The sequence below is a fragment of the Otolemur garnettii genome, unplaced genomic scaffold (assembly GCF_000181295.1).
Source record: "Otolemur garnettii isolate 467f Iridium unplaced genomic scaffold, OtoGar3 scaffold00078, whole genome shotgun sequence".
NCBI lineage: Eukaryota > Metazoa > Chordata > Mammalia > Primates > Galagidae > Otolemur > Otolemur garnettii.
In genome coordinates, this window is record NW_003852473.1 from 9,155,378 (window position 1) to 9,162,310 (window position 6,933).

At 45.0% G+C, this 6,933-nt stretch overlaps 1 long non-coding RNA gene across 1 annotated transcript in view; it reads left to right on the plus strand.

The window, feature by feature from the left end:
- Positions 1-281: 281 nt before the first annotated feature.
- LOC111726746 overlaps positions 282-6,933 on the plus strand; it is a 15,399-nt gene continuing 8,747 nt past the window's right edge. Inside the window, exon 1 of the long non-coding RNA XR_002774448.1 lies at positions 282-345. This is a non-coding gene — a long non-coding RNA (uncharacterized LOC111726746). The remainder of the gene's footprint in view (positions 346-6,933) is intronic.

Genomic DNA, 6,933 nt, shown 5'->3' on the forward strand with positions numbered 1-6,933 from the left:
ATTCTTCCCCACCCCCCACACCAACCCAGCCCAGGTGCCGCAGCACTGGCCACCAGGTGTACACATCAACCTGAATCCCGGGCCACCTCTGCCTTCTCATACATCCTCTTACCTATTGATCTGTTATTGATTTGCTCATTCCGCCAAGGTACCTCCTCTGGTCCCCGCCCTGCGGGGTGTCTCACTCTGCCCCCTACTCCCAGCCGGCTCCTGGCTCCCCGGACGCAGACCCTTAGCGCCCGTGTCGAGGGCGCAGGCGGCCCGGTGGGCCAGGGGCCGGGGTCTGCTACAGGCTGGGCAGGCGACCTTGGCTCGGACCCCGGAAGCTGTCTTCGGTTTTTAAAAGTAAGTTCCAAAGCTACAGAAATGGTTCATTTTTGCCAAGGTAAAATAAAATGGAACTCCAAACGAAAGATGAGATTAAAATATTTTCCTGGCAGCTACAGATGACCGGGTTCATTTGTTTAAATAGGAGGTAGCTCAAGTATTGAAAAAAAGCTTTGGATTTCATACCAAAGATTCCATTTGATATATACAAAATAAACAAAAAAAAAAAGAGAGAAATTAGCACTCTGTTGACACTAATTGATTCAGGACAATGGGCAGTTAAACCATTGGATGAAGGAGAGAAAGAAATTACAATGTAAAAAGGCAACTCTGCAATGCAGAGATATGTCAATTACCACCTTAATTGAGTGATGGATGGGAGTTTTCATCACCAATAACAGAACAAACTGACTTCATTGGCTCTAAATATGGTACCATGCAAAATTCCTGTGTAGTATTTTTAGCCAAAATATTTGGCCTGAATCTCATCTTAAAGAAATAATTAGATACATTTAGATTATAGGGACACTTTATAAAACACTGGCTTGGACTCTTCAAAATTGTCTAAATCATAAAACAATAAAAATGTTACTGGTACACTTGCGGAAATATAAGTATGGAGCATATTTTAGATAATATTAGTGTGTCAACATTAAGTACATTAGGACACAAATGGCACTGTTGGTGAAGTGAGGTGATGCCAGTGCTCTTGATGCTTTCCTCCATCTTTTCCATAGGTTTGGAAATGTCAAGGTAAAAACTGAGAGAAGGAAAAGAAAGATTTAGATTTGTTAACTACATAAAATGAAAGGCCTAAGTTTTACTAAGGCCTGAGACCATGCAGGCTCAATATCGCTGAGGATATTGGTAAAGATGGGTCACAGGAAATGTCAGGCAGAGAACTGCACTAAACCTTCAGCACCAAGCAGAGCCTGTCTTCTAGAACAGGAGAGGTGTGGGGGAAGTGTTAGGTTATACTGTGAAGGTGCACCACACATATAGACTTGATGACAAGTATTTTTAAATATACTTTTGTGTCTTTCTAAATAGTCCAGTTTCTTTACTGGATTTAAAATTGTTACCTTGTTCATCCATAATGGTTTTTACCAGCCATCTGACTTCAACTTTGAGTGAACTCTCTCTTCTTGCAATGCCTTGAAGTTTAAAGAGAATAAAGTTCAATTTTTATCATCCTTGACTGGGAATTGTCAAATTTAAAGCTTTCCAATCTGCAAGATGTTTGGACCTAAATACAGATTTGTGCATCAGCTTCTACTTACCTAATTCAGACTTTATCTGTATTTTGTATATCTGACCTTCAAATGTATTTTGAAATCATCTGGAATTTATCAGACTTTTCCTTTTTTTTGAAGCAAAACACTTAACTGTGTCACTGGCAAACTTGTGCAGCGAGCTGTCTGACTTGTCTATGAAGGGTGCCCTTCCAGGCTACTGTGGGGACGGTCTGTCATGTGGAAAGCTGCTCCTATATTGTTTTATCCTGAAGCCAGAGGAGCCAGAGATAGAACTGTGATTATGACAGTGGTGTGACTGATTGGTTCTTTGGCCACCACGGAGGAAGAATCTAAGAAAGCAGGAAGAGAGAAACAGTGGGGGTATCTGGGAAGAGAGGTGGAGAAATGATGGAGAGGAAAGAAGGGCAAGGAGAGAGGAGTCAGAAGACAGAGGAAAACACTCCTGAGGCCAAAAACAGCTTCTTGGCTTCACTCATAGATCCAAAGCCTGGCTCTGGATCGAGTTGATACGGGGGACAGGGGACGATGGAAGCCTTGGGCTGTTCGTGTACATTTAACAAAAAATGTTTGGGGTGGGGGGGGGAGAAGGGAAATAAGTAGAGGAAAAGGGCAAAAAAGCAGAATGAGAACAGAGAACCTCTCAGTATCCTGAAACATCCCCTTCACATGCTTGTTTTAAAAAATTGCTTTTAGGGAGAAATTCCACGTATTCAAGTGTTGCGACCAGTTGGGCTCCTATGGCCCTGGTCTCTGTTAGCACAGGAAGGAACCAGGCAAGAAGCCGATTAGAAGTACAAGCTTGTGGAAGGCAGGCTAGCCCTTACTTTCCGGGTAGCCCCAGGCAACCGCTGCACCAGCCTTTTATTGAGCCAGAACAACACAGGTGAGGGGAGAAATTAACAATGACTACGTGCTGAGGGCAAGGGCTCCTCCCACAAGGAACTCCTGTGGAGGAATGGCCCGAGGTCCACGCCTCAGCTGCAGATCATCTTGCTCAGACGTTGGCGTCTCCTACATTTCCCCCCTCTAGTGTATTAAAGACATTTCTGAAGAGGCAAGGGAGAAGGTCTGTTGTTTCTGCCGCTCTCCTCACCAAGAAGCTTTCTGTTGAGTAAAAGAAACAAAAGGGTACATAAGCATAACAAAAATACAGCATCGGAGCTAATTCGGACATAAAGGAAACTCAAATTAGTCAAACTAGGCATGGGGGAAAACTTGTCCCCTATGTGCTAATCACCATTTAACTATGTGCTATGGGCTGACCCATAGGGCTCATGACGCTTCCATGGGAAGTATTAAGCATCACCCAAAGCTTAAGTAGAGAAAGGGCTGCAAACTCAGACCCTTTCCAAAAAGCAGTGTATAACTTTAAGAAAGATCAGGTGCCCAGCTGAAATAGAAACGAACCCAACAAGTGAAATTCTTTTACTTTGCCAATACCATAATAACCTTTACCTTAAAGCCTGTTGTTCCAGGTCTTTGTTGTCCTAATTGTCCAAGATTTAGACGATGCCTCCTAAGCTTGCCTGGGGCTTAATATACAGCCCCAAATAACGAAATCCTGTATCAATCCTCCCAATCTGCATAAAAGCTCCTGCTGCCTCTTCAGGGAAAAGGGGCGCTGACCGCTCCTAACTGCTTCCTGCTGAGACTGGGCAGCGACATGGGAGAGGCAGCTCGAGTTTCCGCAGAGGAGATTGATCCAGGATTTCTCTACTATGAAATCACCTAAATTAAGGTCCTGTAGAAGAAAGGTTAGTGAAAACAAACTTGTTTAAGGTGCTGGTAAAGTTTCCTGCTCGTGTCGAGGCTTAATCCAGCGGGCTGGTAGCTACTGCTTTTCTTGATGTTCTGTAATAATATGGGCAAAGCCTCGACCCCATTGCAGCACGTAACCTGGCTTCCACTCTGTCATATCAGGTTTTTTATAAAAGATAGGTTGTTGTACTCGAGAGGCTGGTGCATGAATGAGAGATGTCCAATGGCGTTCTGCAGCTGTCTTTTCATCATTGCTGAGATTGAGAAAATTAAAAGTGAAAAGAGCTTTAGTGAGCAGAAACCTAGGACTATTATTTAAGGGGAGGAAATGAACTGACCCCTTCTTTTAAAGCAGTAGCCAGTAAATTAGCCTTATAGGATTCCATTCCTATGTCAGCACATGCCTGTATATACTCCTCTAAGGGAGTGTTTTGTGCTCTCAAAGGTTGCAGGGCCTTTTGACACTCCGAATTGGAATTTTCAAATGCTAAAGTTTAGAAAAGCATGTCTCTCAGCTCCGGCTGGGCAACAGCCTTATCGACTGCAGTTTTTAATCGGGCTTGAAAGTCAGTATAAGGTTCATTTCCCGACTGCATCATTTTAATGAAAGATTTAGAGACATCTCCAGGAGCCTGAACCTTTTCCCAGGCCCTAAGACAACACAGTCTTGTCTGGACTATGGCTAGATCATTGTATTGAAGCTGACTGGGAATCCCCAGCCACTGCCCAGACCTAGTGAGCTGTTCAGATGTTATTGGGATGCCTCTCTGTTGGTTTTGGTGACTCATTAGGTCAGCCTCTTCCTTCCACCAGGTTTTAAACTGTAAATACTGTCCAGATTCAAGAACAGTTCTGGCTATCATATCCCAGTCATAGGGAATGAGCCACTGTTCCTGTGCAAGCCCCTGTAACAGACCTCTGGAAAATGGGGACTGCATACCATACTGTGCTGCGGCCTGTTTCAAATCTTTAAGAACTGAAAAGGTGATCATATGGTGGTCAAAACGCTGGCCCCCTTGAGGGTGTTGCGGATCAGGAGGAATATCAGTGACCGTAACTAGAAAAAGCCTCAAAGTGTTTTCCCATTCAAAGTCACCAGTATTGCGCCCTTCTCATACAGCCTGCATAACAGAAGTTACAGGGGGTTCGTTTACATAGGGAGGTGCTGAGGGCAAAACAGGGTGCTCTGAGTTAGCATTTCTGACAGTGAGACTATCTGATCTCCCAATCGTTTAATTTGTTCAGCCATAGTGGTCATAGCGGTGATTACTTGCTCATTCATATCATATGCTCTCACTTCCCAATTTTTCTTAGGTCCAGCTTCCCACTGAACCTCACTATCCTTGCTTTCAGATACCGATTAAACATCACTTTCCTCCTCAGTTTCTACTTCCCGCAACTTCCCAAACAGAAAGTTACCCATGACTTTGCTTAGTTTATCAGACACTTATTCTGAGTGTGGTTTCTTTCTTTTTTTTTTTTTTTTTGAGACAGAGCCTCAAGCTATCCCCCTGGGTAGAGTGCTGTGACATCACAGGTCACAGCAACCTCCAACTCCTGGGCTCAAGCGAGTCTCCTGCCTCAGCCTCCCAAGTAGCTGGGACCACAGGCGCCCGCCACAATGCCTGGCCATTTTTTGGTTGCAGCCATCATTGTTGTTTGGCGGGCCCAGGCTGGGGATTCGAACCCACCACCTTAGGTGTATGTGGCTGGCGCCCTAGCCGCTTGAGCCACAGGTGCAGAGCCTGAGTGCGATTTCTTAATTTCTAAATTGGCCAAAGGTCCCACTTTCCCTGAGCAGCGTTTCCCTTTGGACTTCCTTTTACCTCCTTTTAAAATTGGCCAAAGGTCCCACTTTCCCTGGGTGTGTTTCCCTTTGGACTTCCTTCCACTGTCTACCAAAGGCCTCACCTACATCCGGGTGTTGAACCCTTTGGTCTGCATCCCTGCTGTCCTGTTGTGTCCTGCTATATCCTGCCCACTAAGTCAAAATGTCGCGACCCATCCGGCTCCTGTGGCCCTGGTCTTGGTTAGCACAGGAAGGAACCAGGCAAGAAGCCGATTAGAAGTACAAGCTTGTGGAAGGCAGGCTAGCCCTTACTTTCCGGGTAGCCCCAGCAACCTCCGCACCAGCCTTTTATTGAGCCAGAACAACACAGGTGAGGGGAGAAATTAACAATGTCCAGGTGCTGAGGGCACAGGCTCCTCCCACAAGGAACTCCTGTGGAGGAATGGCCCGAGGTCCACGACTCAGCTGCAGATCATCTTGTTCCAATGGTTGGGGTCGCCTACATTCAAGTACCTTAAATAGGAAATGTATATTCATTTAGTTTCTTCTTTGAGCATTTTTGAAAAAGGAAAGAACCAAATTGTGTTATTCTTGAGAAAGTAAGCACGCTTTCAGGTCCAGTTACCCTCACGTTAAGGCAGGCAGGGCGGAGCTCCGAGCCAGAGCACAGCCCAAGTGGGAACCTTTGGTTCTACCCCCAGTTATATATGATAAAAGAACTGAATAAAGAGAGTCTCTGCTTTTTAAAATTAGAAAGAAGGAGAGAGCGAAGGCCAATGTTTTGTTCCCGTGCAGCATCTGTCCACAGCACTGCTGTGAACGGCCTCTGTCTTCCAGTGCTCCGTGCATGGCCCTTGCCCTGGTTGAGGAATGGACTAAAATGGTTTTCGTATTCGAGACTTCTGAATAAGATGGGGAGCAGCCTGTTTCAACAGAAGAAATGAGGGCAGTAATGACCTCCAGTAAATTTAAACCTCTTAGAATCTTGGTGTCCTCAGTAAAATGTGGAGGCTGAACTGGTTAATTTCCAAGACTCCTTTTTGTCTCTATGATTTTATAACTTAATAAACATACCTGTGTGTCCAGGTTGAGGTCCCTAAGAAGACTTTACTTAGTAGAAAGTGGTCACATCAGCTGTGTAGCCCCCTGCCTGGTAGGCACACAGTGAGCGCTGCACTGGGATGACTTGAGAGATGTCAGCGTAGGTGCTTCTAAGGAGACCTCACTCCGACCCTAGAAGAATGCAGAAAGGCAGGTACTGGGAGCCAGCACCCACCAGCTAATAAGTCAGCAGTCTGTGAGGAACAGATTTGTGGTCTTGGTCCAGCCCCTGTTGTCTAAAACTTGTCAACACAGCAGGCACCAAAATGGCCAAGGAATAAAGGAACACAAGACAAAATTACTCTTCTTCTTCAACTTCTTGTAAAGGGGTGAAAAGTTCAGAAGGAACTGGTAACATTTATAGGTATGGAGTTCATGGTGTAGATCAAATGGAAAGCCGGGAACCCAATAAGGACCCAGCGTGGCAGAGAGCTGAGGGCAGATCCCCACCTACTGGCCATAATTCCGAGAGTGAACCTCTCTAAACCACCTGAGGATTGATCACAAAACAGAGTCCTTTCTCTGTGTTTTCTACGTAATGTTAAAGATGTCAGAAGTCCACATTTTCTATATATTTTAACACATATGAGAAAGCAAAGTGAGATAAAGTGGTACGAGTAATTTGGTTCATTCCCTCAGCTTCACCTATGTCTCTGCTCAGACCCTCCTCACAGACTTTCTCTCATTAATTTTTCTTTTTTC